This window comes from Ochlerotatus camptorhynchus, unplaced genomic scaffold (assembly GCF_037179485.1).
Source record: "Ochlerotatus camptorhynchus isolate MF236.1 unplaced genomic scaffold, CSIRO-AGI_Acam_v1.1 ptg000330l, whole genome shotgun sequence".
NCBI lineage: Eukaryota > Metazoa > Arthropoda > Insecta > Diptera > Culicidae > Ochlerotatus > Ochlerotatus camptorhynchus.
Window position 1 is genome coordinate 15,640,245 of NW_027040818.1, and position 24,547 is coordinate 15,664,791.

Sequence of the window (24,547 nt, forward strand, 5' to 3'; positions counted from 1 at the left end):
TAGGCGGCCTACCGATTGGTCAACCGTAAGGTCTTGATCATTACTGAAAATTTGATGCGAGGCTTTATTGAAAACTGGCTCGAGGATGCTGCTCCTAGAGTGGGATTGAACTCTCACCCGTTCGAGTTCTAGGTTACTTTACTCGAGAAGAATTTGACAGGCTTGTAGGTGGAAATTTCCTCCATCATCGATCGCCTTCGTTTCTGTACATCTGGAAAAAATCAACAGTTCAAAGGGACATCGAACCGGAATCAGGTGGACGGGTCGAATTTACTCGAACACTGTACAGGTTTGATGGCTTCCACTTCCTCTCCCACCTCCCAATCCGCTAAAGCTCTAATGAGAATGAAGGGAACCTGAATGTTTGCCGTGATCTATCAGAGAAATTGATTATTCAATTAAACACAATCACAAAAGTCATAACTTTTGGGGCTGCCAAACTCATGGAATATTGACACCTTGATAGGCACACTTTGATTGACCCGGCACAGTGCGTGACACAGCTTTCGGCACAACTCAATCGGCACGGATTATAGTGTGCAGAGTTAGCTACGAAGACAACATTCGACAAGCACCTTTCGTCCGGGAGACGGAACGCCAGCACGCAAGCAAGGGAAGAACACACAGAGCACAGCACGAGCTGAACTGCTATCGTTGAAAACCAAACGTGAACTCAGTCGCAGGTCTATGCCAATAAGCCGCAAACCGCTGATGTCCCTTGCAAAGCAACTTTGTGCATGCATCGCACTGGCGCAATACAACAAAGAGTGTGTGGTTCTCCCAAATGCATACACTCTTTTCCAACTTATCTTTGAGAAAGTTTGAAGTTTTGTCTTACTAGGTACTGATCGAACGCGCATCCACCGACAAACCGACATGAATGACCATACCAAAAACAATAAAATTTCTGACCAAAGTACACTAACTGACATCTGGCTCCGTGTTCGCGGGAAATATTTAGCTAACCCATGAACCCGCATGCAAAAGTTATGAATTGATTCGTGTCTGATCTAAAGGGTGATACGGTCAAAATTTGGTCAAGGGAAAACGCGTGTAAATCAGTGAAATCGTTTATTTAAAAAATCAAATTAAATTTCTTTTTCAAGTTCAATTAGTATAAAATTCAGGAAAAATATTCAGTTAGGCTTCCGCATTTCCAAATCCGAATTGCCGGGCCTTACGCTTGACCCCTGCCATCAGATTTTGTACAGCCACCTTGTCCACCTTCTTCGCCGCAGAAAGCCAGTTTGCCTTGAACTGCTGCTCGCCCTTAGCAGTTTTTTTGGTCTTCTTTAGGTTCCGCTTGACAATAGCCCAGTATTTCTCAATTGGGCGGAGCTCTGGCGTGTTTGGAGGGTTCTTGTCCTTGGGAACCACCTGCACGTTGTTGGCGGCGTACCACTCCATGGCCTTTTTACCGTAATGGCAAGATGCCAAATCCGGCCAAAACAGTACGGAACAACCGTGTTTCTTCAGGAAAGGCAGCAGACGTTTATTCAAACACTCTTTCACGTAAATTTCTTGGTTGACAGTCCCGGAAGCTATGAAAATGCTGATTTTCAAGCCACAGGTACAGATGGCTTGCCAAACCAGATATTTCTTTGCGAACTTTGACAGTTTCATGTGCTTGAAAACATCTGCTACCTTTCCCCTTCCTTTTGCCGTATAAAACTCCTGTCCCGGAAGCTGCTTGTAGTCGGCTTTGACGTAGGTTTCGTCGTCCATTACCACGCAGTCAAACTTCGTCAGCATCGTCGTGTACAGCCTCCGGGATCGCGCTTTGGCCGTCGTATTTTGTTTATCATCGTGATTTGGAGTCACTACCTTCTTGTAAGTCGATAGTCCGGCTCGTTTTTTGGCTCGATGCACGGTTGTAGACGATACACCCAGCTTATTTGCGGCATCTCGGAGAGAGAGGTTAGGGTTTCGCTTGAAACTACCGGCAACTCTCTTTGTCGTCTCAGCGGCTTCCGGTTTTCGATTTCCCCCCGATCCAGACTTCCTGGCTGTCGACAAACGTTCCCCAAACACTTTAATTACATTTGTAACGGTTGATTTGGCAACTTTTAGCGATTTTGCCAACTTTGCGTGCGAGTAGCTCGGATTTTCGCAATGCGCGAGCAAAATTTTGATACGCTGCTCTTCTTGCTTGGACGGCATTTTGACAACTGAAGAGTGAATTCCAAAATCAAAATAGGAGCAACATTCTACACACACACACACCTTCAAAATGAGGGGTGTTCAGGTTTTTTAAATGCAAAATTGAAAGAAATACGTCAAGTTGATATTGACCAAATTTTGACCGTATCACCCTTTATTCTGGACAAATTATTTTTATCTAGATAAAAAATCCTATGGTTTTGACAATTCGGATCACTGCACATTTAAATCGACCGTTTACGATTTTCGGGCATAAGTCAGAATTAAGTGTCATGTCGGTTTGTCGGTGGCGCATCTCCCGACAGCAGAACAAAATATTCCCTCCATAGTTCATTTTACGAAATTACAGTAGCTGTTTTGCCTTACAGAATTTGATGATATTTATGTTGCTTCTCACAGCCACTATGGACAAGTGCATTGAATGGAATAATAAAGAGATTCTGCGGAGAATTCCAAAAGCATTTGACTAATTTTGAGAAGTATTTCAAGAAAATGTTAAGGCGAATCTAAGTCGAACTCCAGAACTCCAAGGTAGTTTTCAGGAATTTAAAAAAAACACATGAGAAGGAATTTCAGCATTGACTTCAATGTTGACACCAAACCTTAAATGATCACCTGGGGCTGACTGTATTTTAAATGTTAATCAATAAAAGATTTCAAAGAGAGGAGTTCTGAGGAAAGCTTCCCAGCATCGATAATAATTCCAGAGATGTCTTATTCTGAACATTGTTATATATTTGCAAAATTTCAAGAAGAGCTTTCGAAAGAGCTACGAGAATTTATAAAAGTTTAAATAGGGTTTCCAAGAGAGGTTCAAATAATTGAATTCACCGAAGCGTACCAGGATAAAAAAAAAACGAAAGAGAGTTCTCTTAAAAGAATTTGGAGAAGATTTGCAAAGTAGCTCTCAGCAAAGTTCCCTTGCAATTCTGGAAAAATACTTTCTAAATTCACAAGACCAAACCAAGAGATTACTGAAGAATATTTGAAATGAATTTCAAAGATGAATTTGGAGATAAATTAACGCAAATTCTCACAAAAGTTAATAGTATAGTAAATTTAAAAACTTTGTCGGAGGGAAATCTGCACAGAATTCGAGAAAATTTCTAAGAAATATCGGAGCGAATCATAATAAAAAAAAACTACAAGGGACAGTCCTATGGGGTTGCACGCAATGGTAACGTAGGACTACGTGGTCTTATATAATAAATCTTATTTGTTAACTGCAGCAGGAGCTTGTGTTTTGTGTAGGAATAGGAATTTAAGCGGAGTTCTCTCTGCTTATACTCTTTAGTATCACGCGCGTGTCATATATGGCCTACAGTTTCTCACGAAGAGCTACTGGTTCCAATCAATAGCGATGCGGCTTCTTCCTCCTTCTATGGATGCTCATATGGGCTGCAAGTCGCTGATTACAGGCAGCCTTTTGTTGTGTACTGGAGAACACTACCACTCACCACAAGGTGATCGAATAAACACCGTTTGGTAATGGTATGGAATTCATCTTTGAAATCTGTGTGATAATTTTAATAATCATAGCAACAATTGCACATCCGTGCAATTTTGAAAAATCATAAAGTCTTAAATTTAACAGATGCGTAGAAATATATCTGATGATAAATTATTGAAATTGGCCCAGGGGCAGCTGAGCTTTTAACGTTCAAAATCTTTCATAATTTTGTTACATGTTCCATTTTCGGTTTTCACACCCCCATATAGAAATCACAGACGTAGTCCTACGTCAAAAATTAAAAGGGGAATGCTGAAAGTTACTCTGACAAATTTTGAAATGATTTTAAGGAAACCCTTGGAGAAAAATTTCTAGGATATTCAGAAAAAAAAATCCGAAGAAATAGTTTACTTAATCCAGAACAAAACTGTGGGACTAGAAAATTAGGAAAAGTGTAACAATAAGATAGAGCGATAGTCTGAAAAGTGCAACAGTGAGATGTGGGACTATGGATGAATTTGGTAGATTCTATGACATGAAAAGTTTTCAAGGCTCTAAAATTAACAAACAAATGGACATCTTTTCCAACATTTTTAGAGGAGGCTTGCGATTTTCCTGAAATTTTGCATAATCGTCTTTTGTGGAGAATTATTTACATTAGTGTTTAAATTCGGCCATTTTGAATCAATTTTTTTTTATGACGTAGGACTACGTCTGTGATTTTTTCTATATGAGGGTACACTTTGTGAAAACCGAAAATGGAACATGTAACGAAATTATGAAAGATTTTGAACGTTAATACCTCAGCTGTCCCTGGACCAATTTCAATAATGCCCCGTAGCGTGGGTAGATCACCTTTTCGTGGTACGTTACGGGATGTAAGCTCTACCACCGATTCCTAGTCTTGTCTACTTCAGACTAGGGGAACAGGATTTTTCAGTAATCAAAGGAACACATCTTAGTCCTTGTTACTTTTTATGCCTTGTTGATAGTGACAAGTCCCCGGGTTGCCTTGACCGAGGATGATCTTGAAACAAGGAAAAAATGAGTTAGTCTTCACCTATGTGATTCCAAATCTTCTATTCATTGTTCCCTAGTTTGAAGTGGTTAAGACTAGGGTTCTGATGCAAGGTAATTATCGGTGTCATTGCTTGTTTTTGTTGCTAAGAGATCCAATTTTGATTGACAAAGGAGCGCGCCTTTGGAGGGTGTTCCAACACTCCGAAGGGTATAAATAGCGGGACCTTTCAATTAGAGTCGGATCCTTGCGATAAATGCGAGAATGACAACTGTAAAAAAATCGAATGCTTCATCATTTCTCAATAGCGATGGAGTAATACGACATGCACTAAACTAAGGACACGGGATATACTACAATAGATCAAATTACTGGTCACAGTGGTTTTATGTCCCGAACAGAGGAAAAAATTTTTTTCAATAATGTTATCACCAATCGATTAGAAATGTTTTTACGCATCTGTTAAATTTAATACTGAATTATTTTTCAAAATTGCTCTATTTAAAATTGCACGAACGTTCAACTGTTGCTATAATAAATAAAATAATCACCGATTTCCTGCGAAAAGCGATTTCCTTAACACAGATTTCAAAGTTGAATTCCATCCGGTCTCACCAAACTGTGTTTATTCAATCACCGCGTGGTGAGTGGTGGTGTTCTCCAGTACACAACGAAAGGCTGCCTGCAAGCAGCGAGCTGCAGCCCACATGAGCATCCATAGAAGGAGGAAGAAGCTGCACCGCTATTGATCGGAATCAGTAGCTCTTTGTGAGTCGGTGTGGGCCATCTATGCCAAGCGCGTTATACTAAATAGTATAAACAGAGAGAACCCCGCTCAAATTCCTATTCCTACACAAAACACAAGCTCCTGCTGCAGTAAACAAATAACATTTATTATACAGGTTGTTCGGTTCTTTAGTGCAAATAATTCAATTTAATTTCAAATCTAAAGATTACTGAGTTATTGAACTTTTTCTGGTTTGGTCTAAGCTTGCCATAAATTGGCTTTAACTCGAAAATTATAAATGGCATGGCACAAAACTTTTGCCTTCATTGGTAAATTTCCTATTTAATAGTGTCATTTTTACTTAAAGTAAGCTGCATTTAGCCACATTTTAGCAATAAATGCATTGTTTTGCATAACCAAAAGATGCTTATCAATGCTTTCTACAACTCTTTCTTTGACACCAATTTTCTATCTTGTTTATTTTTGTCGCAATTTCATTCACATCATGTTGGGTCGTTAATTAACGGTAGCGTAAAACACGAATTTAACCCCACCGTGCGTTGCTGTTGACGTCTGTTTGCAGCGCGCATAGCACACTTGATCGCCACGTGGAGTGACGGTATGAAAAGTGTGAGAAGAAAAACAATGCTCCGGACGATTCGATTGGGTTCTTTAAGGATGTTGAGGTAAATGCATATTCGTAATCTGCATTAAAAATGGAACCCAAACCCAAAATTTCATCAATTTTGGTACACTGGAACTATTTTAAATAAGATCGATTACATTTGCAAAAATCACCTTATTAGCGCCTCTCGGTGTCACTTTGTATGGGAGCGAGCTGTCAGTCTGTCAGTTCAGTGTCAAACAGTGAAGTTATTATTTTACATTAAATCTTGATTTAAAAATCGAGATTCAAGTGTGTGAGTTCGAAAAAAATATAGCTGTGCTTAGAAAACGAAGCTCTTTCAGATGATATATAAAAACCGATATATTTTTCAAAATTAAAGAACCCAATTGAACGCATGATGAAATTTGAAAATGTTCTGTTTTTTTTTTCTCGATACCAATTCATATCAGTTCATTGAACTGATTGGGTATTTCCCATAATTAATCAAATTGAAACACTGATTTTCGTTTCTTTCATAAATTTATTTCAATAGTTGCTCTATGTGTCCTCCACCCTACTAGTGACTTATCGCATATCTACAACTAGCCCTATTTTAACCAGAACTGAATTTTCCCTCAACAGCTATGCAACAATTAGGACACCACTACAAAGCCCAAGAAAACCAAACTCGAACTCCGGTGCATTTCGATTTGATCCGATCGTGACAGGTTTGCACGCTTCCAACAACAGCCAGGTGACCGCAGCGTGCCCTGAAGTCCAAACTGCGGTGAAATTCCACCGAATACATGTTCCGCCACCTCCAGCACCTGCTTCTACCCTGTCACAGCCATTTTCGCCAACATGGACTTTCGTCCACCAATCGTCGTCATCGATCGGACATTATTTGCATGTGCATTAAATATATATATATAGACACACATGCAGTCTCAGCATTTGCCTGCATATAACTTTCGCTTTCACCCGCACGCGAATTATCTTCGCCAAAAGCCCCCTCGTCGTGCCGATGCCGCTCCGTGATGATCATTTCGCGCTACGGTCTGGACCGACCGATCGGTATTAATAGGCGAATCGAGAGAAAAGTTCATGCCGCAAGTGCCATGTGGCGCCACCAAGAAGCGCTAGTATTTATGCCTATCAATCGGCCAAACAACTTTTGGCCTGGTAAACACGGCCGCCACGGCCACACTATTGACTATGGCAGTCTTTAGTCAGTGTCGGTTGCAAGTTTTCCTTCCCATATTTTCTGCAGCTTCTCAATTGCCTTGTGGCTGCATATGATATGGGATAAATGGGAGGGGATGGAGGGGCTTGCGGAATAGAAGCAATGAAAAGCGCAATAAACGGTAGATCAATGGGGGAGGGGTGGGGGAAATTTTGGTGGCGGGCTTAATTCCTGGTTGTCTGAACTTCTCTGGAGTTTCCTGAATCTTCGAGATGTTCATTGATCGGACTTTAAGATCCTGGAATTTTCTTTAAATTCTCGGATCATCTCGAAACTTTTGTAAAGATTTTAAAGCTTTTGGAAATTTCTATCGGCTTTTCGATGCTCTTTGGATTTCTCTGAAACTCTTTCAATTGCCCTGAAATTGTTTTGACTTTCAGAAATCCCTGGACTTCATTGGCGTAGCTAGACAATTTATCTGGAGAGGGCTTAGATAATTCTGGAGGGGGGCTAGATAATTCTTGAGGGGGCCTGGTCCCCTGGCACCCCCATTTACTACGCCAATGCGGACTTCCCTGAATTCCACAGGATTTCTTAAAAGTTCCCACAATTTATCTGAGGTTAATGGACCTGTCTTGGGGTTCTTCGATCTTCGCATAAGTATAATAACGGAATTTTCCTAAAAAAAAACTTTATTTTTTGTGTTTGAACTTCATTGGACTTTCCAGGACTTGTTTTTGAAACTTCTTTTAAGTTGCCACGTTCCCGTAGTTTTTTTTCTGGAATTCTCGAAACCTGCTTTCAAGTTCCCTGGAGTTCTGTGAAGCTTCCCAATCTTTTCTGAAGTTTTCTCATCTTCTTTGGAGTTCTTTGGACTTCCCTGGAATTATCTGAACTTCCCTTAGGCAGTGTTTGGAAAAATTCAAATCTCAAATCTCACGCGAGTTTAATCACCGATGAGTTTTCAGGTTCCAAACATGATTGCTTCTGTATTTCGATGACATTCAATGTAATTATTGTTGTTTTTGCATCAGTAGATGGAAAACAAGCACAATATACATAAGCATGATATCAATTGACGTTTGAGTGGTTTCTAGGAGTTTTAACCTGGCATGATTTTTTGGCGTTGTGAGCATGAGTGAGCATTTTCACATGAGAATTTCAAGCATAAGATTTGTTTGCCAAATGTGCACGCGAAATTATTCTTTTAGGGAGGCTCAATGAATGAGATTTGCGAATGATTTTTCGAACACTGTCCTTAGGATAATTTTCCTGAAATTCATAATCCAAATACCTTACGCGGTTCCAAGATTGTCACTGAAGTTCTAGCAATTATATTGAAATTTAAAGGCACAAAATCTTCAAGACCTTTAAACTACTCTCAAATAATGGACTACCGCAAAGATCTGGACTTTCCTCTATTCTTTCTTTATATTGTGATCTTAACATCCCTGAACTTCTCTGGACATCAATAAAGTCTTTGGAAATTGCATAATGTCCCAGCAATCACCCTGAAGCTTATGGAGCATTCGTGAATATCATGCAATTTTCCAGTTTTCGGAACACCTCTAAAATTATAGGGATTTTCCTTAAATCCTTGGAACTTGTAGCAAGTTCCTGCAACTTCTTGAAATAAATATAACAGCTTTAAAATTATCTGATCTGATCTCCACTCTAAACTTCTCCAATGTTAATAAATTTTCCCCTTAATTCCTCTAAACCTCTCAGGAGTTGTCCAAACTACCCAGAAGATCTTAAAAGTGTTTGCAGTTGTCTGAAACTTTTGGAACTGCTTTGAAATTCTCTGATCTGTGCTGAAGTCTTGCATTTATTCGAAATTTATCTGCAGTTCACGGAACTTTTCTAAAACTGTTGCAGAATTCTCTTGATGTTCTGCTAATTTCCAGATGCTCTTGGAATTTTGTTGAAGTTCCTTTTTTAATGTAGAACTACATCTGTGATCTCTATATCAGCGGTGCCTATGGTGTAGTGGTAAACGTGATTGCCTCTCACCCCAGCAGGCCTGGGTTAGTAAAGCCGTTGGTTACCGGTTCATGAGTTGATGGGTCTATAGCTAGGGTCCAGGTGTGGGCAGGCTTGCTAAAACTCCTCAAACTCACTGGAGTTTTCAAAACACTCTATTCCTGTGAGTTTAGCCAGCCCTCACCTCGAGTGAGTGGCAGCAGGAATATGGAAGAAATAAACAAAAACTCATCGCGAGAGAGGGAGATTGAACTTCAGCGAGAGGATGATTTGACGTGAGGTGCGCTTTTCGAGACTCCGGATGACTTTTATGTTCGACGCAAAAAGCTCAGAGTTCACCCAGAGTGAGAGTAAGAGCGTGTGATAGAAAACATGAACATGAATGGCAGCAAACCTCACTCTCATTTTATCCTCCTTCGCTCACAAGCTCTGAAGCTCAGTGGAATGATTTGGCAGTAGGAATTCTCCTCCTCAGAAAAATGCTACGGTCGGCTCATTTCAAACTCGCGAGCGAGGCTCCATCAAGCCTGGGTGTGGGAGCTGCCTCCCTCGCGTCGCTAACAGTGGTGCTCAGCACGGAAAACAAGATCGACGGAAAACAAATCCAGGAAAAAAAAGATTACTTTATGGGGGTACACTTTGTGAAAACCAAAAATGGAACATGTAACGAAGTTATGAAAGATTTTGAAGAGTAATAACTCAGCTGCTCCTGGACCAATTTCAATAATTTTATCACCAATCCATCAGAAATATTTCTGTGCATCGCATTCGTTTGTTGATTTTCAACAAGAAGCTATTAAGAAAAGTGGTAAATGTCAAGCATTGTCCAAAAGCGTCGAAATAACTAACAAATCTACCAATTACGTACATGCATATGCTGCTGCCCCAACACAGTCATCAGAGAATCGTTTCTAGACGAAACAAGTCGAAGTGGCATTCGCCTCAGATCTTCCGGCGAGTGCGAATAGTGAGGATGCAATTGCATTACATTTTGCACACTCATTGCCATATTCAGAACCACATGCCCCCAACGACCACACAAAATGCTCTCCAGAGTTGTAATCTTGTAACCAAACTCGGAAGCAAGTGCACTCTACGAAGCACCCGTGTCCAGCAGCAGCCGGGCCGAAACTGTTCCAAGATTCCATTCGTTGGAGCACCTTCACAACGAACAAGCCGTGCCCTACTTCTCTCTGATCTATTTTTCATTTGCACTCATCTAGTCACATAACCAACAAAGCTACCAACTACCCCTGTGTGGAAGTAGAACCATCGTGACGATCAGCAAAATTAACCATCGAAATGCTAGCAACCAAGCTTCTAATCCTGAAGCAACCAGGCCGAGACTCTTCTGAGTACCCATTTCTCGTAGCAAAGTTGGGGTATCCTTCGCTGCGCCTTTCCAACCACCACCGGGTCAACCCGTGTTCAACAGCAGCCATGTCGAGATTCTTCCGAGAGCCCATTCATCGTAGCAAAGTTGAGGTTTCGCTCACTATGGCCTTCCAACCTGTCGCAGACACCAGTTCAACTCCTGTCCAGCAGCAGACGGGCCGAGAATCTTTCGAGTGCCCAATCATTGAACCGAAGAATATGGGATTGTCCGGTCCGATTTGCTGGTCCAGCTGCCTACATGTCATAAACCTCAGGTTTCTTTTCAGGGCAATCATAGTCATACTAAAGAGTATAAACATATAGAGCCGCACTCAACTTGCTATTCCTACATGAAATACAAGCTCCTGCTGCTGTTAAAAAATAAGATTTATTATGTAAGACTACGTTGTCTAACGTCACCATTGCGTACAACCCCATAGGGCTATCCCTTGTAGTTTATTTGTTGAAATATAAACGGATACCATTTATGAGTGATCCATTTTCGCTACCTACATAATGAAAAAATATACAATTTTCTACAGTGCACTCATTTTATCTCCCCATGTTGGAAGCAAAACAAAGTTCAAACGGAAAGAACTTGCTGCACCGAGTAACATGAAACACTGCCGAGTCGAAGTTTAACCCCGTCTGGGCTCTTCCACGAATAACAGCTGATCTGCAAGTTTGTGAGCACAGATTAAATGCTTCCAGCACACCGAAACCGAAAAGGCCAGCTAAGCGATAAATCTTGCCGGGTTTCACTTTCTACCGACTGCCGCTACTGCTACAAGTGCTGCAACCATTCACCGCTTTCCATGACCCACCAATAACCTAGCCAATAACATAAACTGCGATCGATCTCTTCAGCCTTCTATTGGCTGATGTACGTACAGCATTCCCTCGATGTATGCGTTGGGTAGTACCGTTCACCCGCCTCTTTTTCTCGGTTGTCCTTCAACCAATTACGTTGATTTTTTGAATGTGATTAGTGTCATGCGTAAACTAGTAATCTACAGAGAATCAGCTCAATTAGTTGAAGGACTGCCAGTACCTCCCACCGCATATATGGAGCGAATGATGTATACTTAATTTCCAAAACACTTCCACCAATTGGCAACCATCGAACGGTGACGACGGCGACGAGTGAATGCGGTGACGCAGTTGAGTTGTTTATCCGAACGCCAATGTGCAAATATTATCGAAAACAAACAAATCGTTAAATAGTTCCGTGCCACTGCTGCTGTACCACGGAGTCAAGTTGCGAGTAGTGTTGGTACAACGGGGGGCACGGGGGGGGGGTCTAAATATTTGCTACTGCTGCTCTGTCGGTGGAAGCATAACTGTCCCATGTGACATTTCGACTTTTTTTAGGTTATGCTGTTCAACGTTTTAAATCAATACATATTTTAAGTATTAAATTATAGCATGCTGGTTATTCTAGAAAAAATTAAAAAAATGTGAAGTCGTTTTTTCCCATTGAAAAAAAGGATGCATATCTGCCCCACTGCTCTATTTTTAATATGTATAAGAAATTATTCAAAAATTATAGTCGGTAATCCAAATGTTATCCAAATATAAAACAAGCGCCAAACGATTACCCAAATGGTAAAATTAATCTTTGAATTATTTGGATGATACCACGATAACTTCGAAATTTTGCAGCACTGATGTCTGCAGATACTTTACAGGTACCTTTAGAAGACAAAACGTCCAGATGGCCATCTGTAATCACGTGACAAGGGATTGGCAAATCCACGAACCCTAATCCAGTCAACAAATCCTTTGATTCCCTTAGGCTTCAATAACAGGTACGACAACTGCCAACAGAGAGGCCTTCCTATCTATTTCAATTCCACGAGGAGACCTTTGCCAGAGTACGTTAGCTTCAGTAGAGAACGTATCCTTTTCGATCAGCTGGAGTTGTTTCTTGGAAAACAGTTTGCAGTACTTAAGGTCCTCACTTTTGATGTTGCTTGCGTATCCTTGCTCATAACGTCCTTTTAAAAAAAAAAACTAATTTCCGCATGATGTCGACGTACGGGCGAGGCTTGAATAAGTTCAACGTGTACTGTGAGACATTAAGCTTGGCGTGGAACGACACGTTCGTGGCGCATTTTTTTTCTTCAACCGCTGCGTGAAATGAATCAGCGAATGTCATTGTCAGTGCGACCAGTGATCGACTCGAGCCAAATACATGCAGACACTGGTAATGATCATGCGTATGCACCAACTGGAGAAAATGTCTCGTTAAAGATTAATAACTATCAGTATCTGTTTTTATCATTTACCATCACACGCAAGCAGTGGTGCCACATTTTTTTCGATTTTCAATCTGTATTTTCATCGCAAAAAATCTTTTTAATCTGTATCTGACTGACAAAAATCTGATAACAAATCTGTAAAATTTCTTTATTATAGCCTTGGTGTAGCTTTACGTAAATCTCCATTGAGGTAATTCATAGTTCAGAAGGACTTTGTTCAAAGCTTAGAATCTAGAAAAATTCCTAATGGTTGATTTCTAAAGAATTTGTCTATTTGAAAAATCCCCAAATCCTACAAATTTTTTGTTTAGTGATGTGTATCTTTTCAATAGATTGAAAATATAAAACATTAACTTCCAGTTGTGGTGAATCTGTTTCCGGCTGAAGATTTTCTTAATGAAGTAACTATCACAATTTCTGGAATTTTATTTTTTGTATGTCTGTAATTACGAAAACCTTTATCTGGACATTTGTTTTTTTTTTCTCAATTCCGTAATTTTTCAATAAATTTTGACACAAAACGTTTAATGAAAATTTAGTCGAATTGTATGCAATATTCCAAGGGGTGTTCAACTCTGCACACCTTAATTCGTGCCGAGTTATAAGTTATGTCAAAAGCTGTGCCAAGCGCTCTGCCGAACGTACCTATCAAGGACAATTAAAGTATGCTTATCAAGATGTTTTGCAACCCTGAAAGTTATGACTTTTGTAATTTTGTTTACATTCTCAATTTCTCTGATGGATCATTCACCTCCATTCTCATTAGATCGTTAGCGGGTCGGGAGGTGGAAAAGGAACTGCAAACCATCAAACTAAGCATTGTTCAATCCCACGCTTGGAGCAACATCGTCGAACCAGTTTTAAATCATCTGATCGACTCAGAAGTGCGTGTCCTCAACTCTATCGTATCGCTGATTATGATGCCTTCCCCTGAAGAACTGTCATACGTTGAAAATAGGATTGTCAGCCATCGCAGACTTCAGCGGAAGCGCTTTATCAGGCGTCTTAGATCTGTATAGAACTCGAGAAGATTCCGCCCAATCCAGTCAGCTCCACACAGATGACAAACGTGGGCAATTGGTGATTCAAGAGCATATAGCATTACAGATACACCTTTCAATATTTTATGGACATCGCTTTAAAGTCCTGTGGTTGTTTTATCAAAGACCACACCAATTAAGGCTAATAATTGACAAGAATATCCGAGGAAAAACGCAGGAGAAAATGTGAAAATTTCTGTCCCGCAGATACTCGGCAAGACCGGGAGCCAAATCTGACCGCCCCTAGGATTAGCTTGTTTTCTTCATTATTGTTCATTATGCATAACAAAATTGTTGATGTACCTCAACTCTCGCAGAAGATATTGCTCTGATCCTTCGTTGTACGCTTCGAGATTGGATAAACACGACAGTATCAAATGCTATGTTCAAAAATAAGAAGTGTGTTCTGGAATAAAGCCTCCAGTGGGACAGCATGTGGGATACATGGTACTCTTATTTTCATACGAATAACAGCATAGTGTAGGTGTTCTGCCATCCCTGTTGTTTAGTTGGGATCCATTTGTTTGATATTGATAAAATTGCTGTTGTGGCCGTTCGAATTTATCATCAAAGGCAACCATCGGGCATTTTTCACAATGATTTCATCCTCAATCGAAAACGAATCGAATCTCTAGAGGAAACTTGTTCCAACCGTCTTGACTGCCGGATCGACAAGACGCTTTGGACCGGCCATGGTGTACATAGATGAACTCGACTGAAGTGACGCCCTGATAGAAGCTATTCTAGATGAAAACACGATCCGCTGTGATTTTTGCTGTGATTCAGAAGAGACGGACGGTTTGAAAAGATTCACGATTCAGAAAATTCTTACCGATTTTTTCGAATGATGCCCAACACCAGTGGGTATCCGTTTGTCGTTTACAATTTCTTGATTGAATCCTTGTATCAGCTGTTTTATGTATGACATTCTCTCACTAGTTTCGTTTGTGAGTAAACAAAGTATTGACTCGAGTAGGAACCTTAGAAACGATTGGCAAAATATCAACTCTCAACAGTGGTACCGTTTTATTTTATATTGTTTGTGTCTTCCTTGTCAAAGTATGCCTTAATGTGCCGAACAATGTGTCATGCTGTTGTTCGGCACAGTGCGCAGATTTGATTGCCCCTTGCAATATTCTTTATTTCTGAAATCGTGTTAATCAAATATCAATATACCCGGTTGACTCTTCGACAAATAGAAAGGGAAACTACTATTTCTTCCAACGAGAAATCAGAGCATCTGAACATCAGAAGTCCATTCGAAAGATTCCAAGTCCATTCGAAGCTAAAACAATGATAATTTATTTAGTGAAAAAGACGATTTGGGTTTGATGCTCAGGTTGAATTCAAGCTATTCAAAAGAAAGAAAAGATTATTATTCGGAATTAAAAAATATAAAAAATAGCATAACATATTTTCCCTTTATTTGAAAAATCTGAAAAATCTGTATATTTTATAAAAATCTGTAATCTGTATATACAGATATCTGTATCAAAATATTGACAAAAATCTGTATGGTTACAGATAAATCTGTATAAGTGGCATCACTGCACGCAAGGAGTATCGCTTCAACCCAGTGTAGATGAATTGCGTTTGTTTTGAAAATCTTCGCTGTCACGTACGAGCGAAACGAACAAATGAGTTCATTATACATCAACGAGTACGCGTTTGTTGATATTCTCCAGTGCTTGATTATTCAACCCAAAATTGTCAAAATCAGAAATGATCATCAAAAGCAAAATAATCAAATTCATTTAGGGCAAAATCATTATTTTGAATCTTGTCAACTCCAGAGCCTAAAACCGGGATTTTATCATCAGTTCAGCTTGAGGCAATAATTTGCCATCGGTTTTTGTTCAAAAACTAACACAACACGTCCTTCAGCGCTATATTTGAGTAAAACGAAAATAATCATTTTGCATTTGATCCTCAAATCATCCCCACCAAGATGAAGATTAATATTAATATTGACAACAACGGAGGCAATAATGAACATCCAGCCACGAATGAAGAAAAACAAATGTTGACTACGATACTCAGAGGCTGCCTTGATCAAGAGAATGTTGTTATGTCAAAATTCAGATTCATGCAGGTAGTTGGTCTATCTGTTAAGGTTGTCTTCATTTCAGCTATGTTGAGTGTAGAAGGAATGATTTTTATCAGCACTGATAGCTATCACTATTATTGGAATCACCGTACTGCTTTAAATATTCTCTGGCAGACAATTCCGGCCCACATTCAAATCAGTGTCAACATTTCAAAGGGGCGCAATTTCTTTTGCAAAAAATGGCTTTAGCCGTCGATATCTCGCAAATAAATGTTCACTCCTCCAAATTAACAATGCTAGCTGGTAGATGAAACATTCCTCTGCCTGTGTGTCTCTGTGGTGACATTCATTTTCATGAGTGAGCTTTTTTCCGCGAGCAATCGACGGCTACATCCATTGTTCACAAATTCAATTACGCCCCCTTTGAAATGTTGGCACTGAAATCAACCATTTTAAAGAAAAAACTCTAACCGTCACTCACGAAGTGTCAAACATAACAACAGCAGCAACTGAGAAGTTGTTCTCAGTGGGACATATATGCGTACATTTGTCAACTCGTCTGATAAATTTGCGACATAAGTGTCACAGCAGATTTTTCAATGCCAAAATTACTATTTTTGCAAAATTTTTACAAACTTTCTATGAAATAGTTACAAGACGTTTTCCGTGAAATTTTACGATAGCAGCAAAACGTCTGTTCAAACTTTAACTGCAGTCGTCTCATTTTTGTGTTTTGTAACGTGGGACAGTTAAGCTTCCACCGGCAGTGCTGCTGTGCGCTAATGAACTAACCCCTATCGTCCGATGGGAGAGAGAATCAAGAGGAGGCAGTTTTTTTTTTGCTACCGGCTTCGTCTAGACATGCGAAAGCAATTTGAGTGGTCTCAAACATCGCACTTCTCTTTTGTTTATTTATCTGTTTTTCTTTTGGTAATAAAAGAAAGGAAATTAGCTCAAATTTAGAAAGATCAAGATATCAAGATGAGGGTCAAACCAAAAATAGAATTCAGCATTTGGTGAGGCACCCCAAGCGCAAACTCGCTGATCTCATTTACGCCAGGTTGGGTTTAGGTGTAGCACTAGGACAAAATTAAATGATTAATATTTTTCGCACAGAGTTCCAGGGGCGATTCAAATGAAAATGCCTCAAATGTTTTCGAATTATTCATCACACATTGTCTTTAATTTTGGAAAATAAGCTGTATGGGTGCAGTCCCGATCGAAACATTTATGAAATCATGCCTTCTTCTTCTTCTTCTTCTTCGCATTTCAAGCTTATTGCATATCGCATATTAGTTTATTGCATGCTCTCAACTTAGTGTTGATGCACTAGATGCACTTCGACAGTTATAAATTGAGAACTTTCGATGCCTGTACCATTTTTGCATTGGTATAATTGTGTGGCAAGTCCAATCATACTTCTATGCCCAGGGAAGTCGAGAAATTTTCCAACCCGAAAAATTCCTAGACTAGACCGGGAATTGAACCCAGCCACCTCCAGCATGGTCTTGCATTGTAGCTGCGCCTTTACCGACTGAGCTAAGGGAAAATGAAGAAAGGTGATAGCACCGCTGGATTGAGAATTTGTCCTAAACATTTTGAGCTAGATGATTTCGTCACAGGCAAGAACCCGTGAAGAAGCGTTTATTTATTCCATCGATAATCAATATTATCTTTCAGTTAAATCATTTTATCTGAGGCCTAACGCTATACCCAGCCTTCATGTGAAGCCTCTGGTCAAATATCCTCGACGGCGCGTTCGTGAAGTGCAAGATGTTCCCGGGCACCTGAGAGAGCATTCCTATTTTGAGAACTGGTTTAAACCTAGAAGTAATCGCATCTGTTCTGTCTTTGGATGTGTATTGCGAGCTGGAAATAATGTCCATCTGCATAGTTTTCCTAAGGACAAGGACAGTTACAAAGAATGGAAAAAAGTATTACGAAGTTACAGTGCAATCTGCTCTTTCTGTATATCCTATACGGACAACGTGCCCTGCATCGAACACAGCGCAACCTTCACGAATTGGCCGGACACTATCTCCAACATAATCGAGAATATCAACTAACGTAATGTTAACTCTAATATCGTCCCTATAGTCATCTGAAACTAATCCGGAAGTGAACTTTTGTAATTTGATAACAGCGCGTTTTCAAAACAATAAATTTATCACAAATTTGTATTATACCAACAAAAGAAATGCATCCATTTGCTTCAATCAAGCTTTTCCTACCTGCATTTGTCATTTTTACTCCAAATGAACTTTATTTGATTGAAATTTAATGATTTTGTAATTGCGTCCATTCACTCTCAAGAGGAATTCAAACAAACATCATCCATGTACTAGTTCATATTACCACGCATAGAATTCTTGCTGCAAGATGCCAATAGTTTGGAGAGATTTGCAGCTGGTCAATTTTGTTAGCTTGATATTCCAAGTGGCAACATCACAGCTTGCAATATCAACCGCAGTTGTTTGCTTGTTGATTTTTGTCTACGGGGCATTGGCATTGGTGAGATTTGATTTTATGATATTTTTTCAACACTGATAATGAGTGGTTAATCTCAACTTGGAGTTTTCTGGTCTATTTCATGACCCCCCCGTCACTCGCAAAACTTTTGCTAGTTTTATGCAGCCGAATTACAGACATTTCTGAAATTCACAGACATTTTTCGCAGACTTCTGAAAAAAAAACTACAAGGGACAGCCCTATGAGGTTGTACGCAAAGGTACGTAGGACACGAGCTTGTGTTTTGTGTAGGAATAGGAATTTGAGCGGGTTTCTCTCTGTTCGTACTCTTTAGTATGACGCGCTTGACAAGGATGGCATACAGCGACTCACGAAGAGCTACTGATCCCGATCAATAGCGCTGCGGCTTCTTCCTCCTTCTATAGATGGTCGTGTGGGCTACAGCTCACTGTTTGCAGACAGTCTTTCGTTGTGTACTAGTGAACACCACCACTCACCACGCGGTGATTGAATAAACACCATTTGGTGAGACCGGATGGAATTCAGTTTTGAAATCTGTGTTAGGGAAATCGCTTCTGGCAGGTAATCGGTGATAATTTTAATCATCATAGCAACAGTTGCACATTCGTGCAGCTTTCAATAGTGACATTTTGAAGTCTCAATTTTAACAGATTCGTAGAAAAAAATTCATATAGATTGGCGTATTAAGATTTAAAATTCATCATCTTTGGATCAAAATAAGACCACTTTCATGCCGCGACTGACTTTGGTTTTGGAAATTGCACCCTCAATGTTGCCTTCAAACACATGGTATGTTAGATTTAAACATATCTAGATAAAGCTGGAATTAGGCGTAGAAGCTGTTGAAAAACAATGACTTCTCTCGATTATTTTTAAGATTTCAAGGCACGCCTTCGCAAACTAACATTACCGTCAGGTAGTGGAAGTCTTACCCTACCTGTTGGTGCTGTTGATTTGCGTGAGCGACCCTTGAATTTCAAGACGTCATCGAAAGAAGTCATTGTTTACAAAAGCTGTTACGACCTAATTCCAGCTCTATCTTGACATGGGAACTGACATCCGATTGATGACCTTGATAAATGTCCAAAAAATACTCTTAAATTTAACAGAAATATTTCTGATCGATTGGTTATAAAACTATTGAAATAGGTCCAGGGGTAGCTGAGTTATTAACGTTCGAAATCTTTCATATTTTTTTTACATGTTCCATTTTTGGTTTTCACAAAGTGTACCCCCATATAGAAACCACAGACGTAGTCCTACTTCAAAAATATCTGGCATCTCTGCACCAGTGATAGCATAATCATTAGCAAATTGATATTTTTCCGCTCTCATACACAGCAAAAAAATAATTTTGATATCACGTCAAAGTGGATGCACTACAATCATGTCGAAAATATGGTGTAATATTACTTGCTAAAAAGGACAAAATTATCAATAATACAATGCATGAACTGACATTACGCTGCTTTTACTGCATTTGTTTATTTATGTGGTCATAAAAATTACATGAAATTTTCGACATGATTGTAGTGCATCCACTTTGATGTGATATCAAAATAATTTTTTGCTGTGTATTGGATATTGATGATATTGGAGCAAAATATCATGCTGATACTGATTATACAAGCCCCTCTGATATTGTGAGACTATTCACACCGTGTAAAGTTGAAGCTGAGAGTTGAATCGACGCACAAATGACTCCATGGAACTTCGTTTTCTTAGAAAGAGAAGGTATAATAATACTATCTCTTTTTTTTCTTCACCGATGGCAAACTCGAAGCGACTGCTGCCAGCCGTTATGGTAGTAGGTATCGGTTGCGTTCGAATGTAAAGCAAACATTATGAAACTCAACCTCACTATAGTTCTGTGAGATTTGAAGCTGATGATTTTTGTTGGCTTGATATTCTGAGCTGCGATATCACAGCTTGCAATATCAACCGCAGTTGTTTGCTTGTTGATTTTTGGCTACGAAAATCAAGCATGATTTAGTTCTTTGGTGAGATTTGATTTTTTGATATTTTTCCAACCTGACACAATAAAAAAAAACAAACAATTAATATTACAGCCATTCCATAGCAACGATATAGTGATTCTCAGAATTTCGTAAAATTTGGTAGTTTTGTTCCTTATTGCAAAATATATATTGTCATAAGAGTGACCATTGACATGTTAAGGTGATCCAAAAAATCCATTTTTTGCTAAAATGACTTTTTCCAAAAATTCATACCTTTTGAACCGGTGCACCGATTTCAACGATAAAATATCAAATGAATGGTAATTAAAAAACTACAAGAGACAGCCCTATGGGGTTGTATGCAGTAGGACTACGTGGTCTTATATAATAAATGTTATTTGTTAACTGCAGCAGGAGCTTGTGTTTTGTGTAGGAATAGGAATTTGAGCAGGGTTCTCTCTGTTTATACTCTTTAGTATGACTATAATTGCCCTGAAAAGAACCTTTTGACATGAATTTTAGTTGGGACATGTTAAGAAATTCAACTCTTTTGGAAAATCTTGGTGGCCCTGAAAAGCTCCGATAATAGTACAGGCTTAAAGCCTTTGGATGATGATAGGCAGGTGGATCTGCAAATCGGACCGGACAATCCCATCTTCTTCGTTTCAATGTCAACTCTCTGCTGCTGGACAGAGGTTGAACTGGTGTCTGTGACAGGTTGGAAGGCCGCAGAATATCAGTGTCCACCCAGCTAAAGCTCCTCCCCTTTATAGTTTTTCTTGTTAAACTCCTTCTCTCAACAAGCGGGTAAATCTTCGCCTTTAGCAGAAAGACGCTTAACACTTTTTTCGGCGGATTTATGATTCTGTTTCACGTCATTTCACGTATTTAGTGGTTCTTCGAAAATGTCGAAAAGCAGAATTGCAACCAGCAAGTGTAAGCCAAGAACCAAAAGCGGTGCGATGTTAGTTTTCATTGCTATGACGACGACTGAATAAAGGGGCTTTGACGACTGAATTAGAGAGGTGAAAGTCAATTCTGTTCATCGATTTCCTCTTTCGATGACCATGGCTTCACTTACCTATTTTGCACTATTTCTGCTATGCTCTTCTATCATCCAGAACAACAAACGTACCAATGAATGTGTTTGCCGTCGAATTATTAACGAAACAAAAAGTCGATGAAGAGAATCGATCAAAATCACTTGCACCCCTGCTTCCAAGTTTGGTTACAAGATTACAACTCTGGAGAGCATTTTGTGTGGTCGTTGGGAGCGTGTGGTTCCAAATATGGCGATGAGTGTGCAAAATGTTACGCAATTGCATCCTCCCTAATCACACACGCCCGAAGATCGGAGGCGAATGCCACTTCGACTTGTTTCGTCAACTAACGACTCTCTGATGACAGTGTTGGGGAGCCAGCAATGCTAGATCGACATTTTTCGTCTAGAAACGACTGTGTTGGGGAAGCAACATATGCATGTACGCCATTAGTGGATTTGTTAGTTATTTCAACACTTTTGAACAATGATTGACATTTACTACTTTTTCAATAGTTTTTTTTGTTGAAAATCAACAGTCCAAAACATTGTTATCGATGCGCAGAAATATTTTTGATCGATTGGTGATAAAATTATTGAATTTGGTCCAGGGGCAGCTGAGCTATTAACGTTCAAAATCTTTCATAATTTCGTTACATGTTCCATTTTCGGTTTTCACAAAGTGTACCCCCCATATAGAAATCACAGACGTTGTCCTACGTCAAAATAATAATATAATATATCTCATGCCATGAATTTTTAGACTACTGTGAGGATCGTAGTTGACAGATATTTTTTCCTCAATCATCGTCTCAGTTCATGATCTTGATCTGTCAAATTTCAATAAAACACAACAATATACCATCATTACGCAGGTAATTATTAAAACATTTTGACTCGAGAATTATCATAAAATTAATGTATCCTGTATGTCGTATCAGGTCTATTGATTATCCACCATGGCTTACATCTTGCTGCAAGTTTCGCAGAAGCGGGTATAGGTGAATACAGCTTATCATGCGCTTTACGGATACTTTTTCCTTGGTCTATCCAAAGCTAAGCTTGCAATCATCTATCGGAAGCATAAAACAACCATTTCCAAATGGATTTCCTCGTATCAACAGAACGGATTTTTTCCCGAAAGGAATACGAACGCGACGTGGTCAAATTTGGTGCAGGTAAGCGGCCATGGCTGGTTGAATTGTATCGCTGCAAACCGACTCTTCATCGGGACGAAGCAATGCGGTTGTTTGAAGCCACATTCCGGATCGCCATTTCTGCATCATCAATTTGTCGAATCCTTCGCCAGGAAAGGCTTAGCTGGAAAGCACTCGAGGGACGAGCTATTCAAATACGTAGCGAAGACGTTGTCCAGTTTGCCTCAGAAATGAGTGAAATCAAATGGGCTTTTCAAAATTAAATCTTCCTGGATGAAGTTAGTTTTGATAAAAGGTCAATGCTTAGATCTAGAGACTACGGAGTAAGGGGTGAACGATTGATTTGTAGGGGTGAGTTTGTCAGAATACCCAGAATGTCGCTGTTATGCTTCATTGGACAAGAAGGGTTAACTGAAGCATTCTCGACAGAAGGCACTTTTAACAGAGCAAAATTTTTCGAATGCTGTAGAAAATTTGCTTTGGAATCTGGAACGGTTCAGTGCTACCCTGGGTTCCATTCTGTTTGGATGGTGGTGCTAGAATTCATTGCGACGTTGCGATAATTACCTATCTCCGGTCATTGGACATTTATGCCATATTCCTGCCTTCGAAAACTGAAGAGGACGCATCAAGAGAACCACAATAAAAACATTGATCTAGCAGTGACGGAAGTATTAATAGACTTCTCGAAGTATTAACTGTGAATAATTTATTCAAAAAGTGTTGATATATCAGAGGAAGAAGGTTTGACCCAACTGTTGGGTTGGAATGTGATCTGATTTATCTTGGTTTTGAAGACAATAGGTTTAGAAATAATTAATAAATTATATGAAATGCGATTCGGATTCAATTCGTTTTATTCTGACATTTCCAGCCAGAGAACTTCTCTGAGAGAAGCTTCAAAATCCAACTCGTTGAATGTGACTGCTTCTTCCTCTGCTGAGAGAAATGATTTGCCAAAGCGGTGTCGCGCTGCCTCAATGTTTTTTTTTTTTTTTCAAGAGCCGCATTTGAGAAGTTAAGCATTCAACGGTTTTTTTTCAAGACTGTAGAATGTTTCTCTTATGAAGATGATTTCAGCGTGGTACCCTGCATTGATGTTGTGAGCCACGGTAAAGTTTTGACGAATTTGCCTCAATCGCGGCAGCTCTTTGGCTGTGAAAAGCTTCACCAAGCGCGCTGGAGGTCCTTCGTTCACCAGGCTTTCGTGGAGACAAAGGTCTGAAGCAAAAATGGCATTAGGCCACATCATCCATGCAACATCCACTGCTTGTAAATGATCCCCGTGCGTTTGACGTATCTTTTCAGCTAAAAGTCCAACAGAACTGTTGGACGCAGCATCAGCTCTATCCCGTTCCTCGGCTTCTAAAAGAGTGTCCTTCACCACCTTATGGACTGCCTTGTTATTTACGGAAAGAGAGTACACGTGCAAGAGAAGATGAATCTCTTTGTTCTTCCAGTTTTGCAAAATTGTAGCTATGATTTTGTCAACGGTATGTGACCTGTGACAAGATTTGTCGTTAAATGAGCGAAACGACTGAAATCTTATTCATCCGGTTGCATTTTTGTGCACCATGACGGCTGGGCAATACCATTTCCATCGCAGACTAAGACGATCTCACGTTTGAGAAACTGTTGGGACAACAACCAACAGTTTTTCACAAACTCCACGGGGGAGTCTCCTGAAACTCCTCATATACCTGCATCTAGGCAGCATAGATTGAGCGTAGCCACGATTTTCACCGGTTAAATTCAACTCATAATCTACAATAACGGCCGGGTCATCATCACAATCAGAGATCAAGCGTTCTTCTCCTCCTTGGCCATCTTCGGGATATTCCATCTCGTCATCGAGGTTGGAAAGACACGACAGATTTTCTGTTTCCGGATTTTCAGAAGCTTTCAAGCGACGCCATTTTTGGTTTTTCTCCATACTCTTGCAATCTGTGCAATTTGAGGAAATCGTTAGAATAATTATTCCACAACTGATATTTGAAAATACCCACCTATCGATGAATGTATACTGGTACGATAAACTTTTCCCCAGACTATT

General features: G+C 39.7%; 1 protein-coding gene and 1 pseudogene across 1 annotated transcript in view; both read right to left on the reverse strand.

The window, feature by feature from the left end:
- Window positions 1-24,547, reverse strand: part of Swim (Secreted Wg-interacting molecule) — a 152,028-nt gene that overhangs the window by 124,394 nt on the left and 3,087 nt on the right. The gene's annotated exons all lie outside the window — the stretch shown is intronic.
- LOC135708676 (uncharacterized) lies at window positions 23,513-24,337 on the reverse strand (annotated as a pseudogene).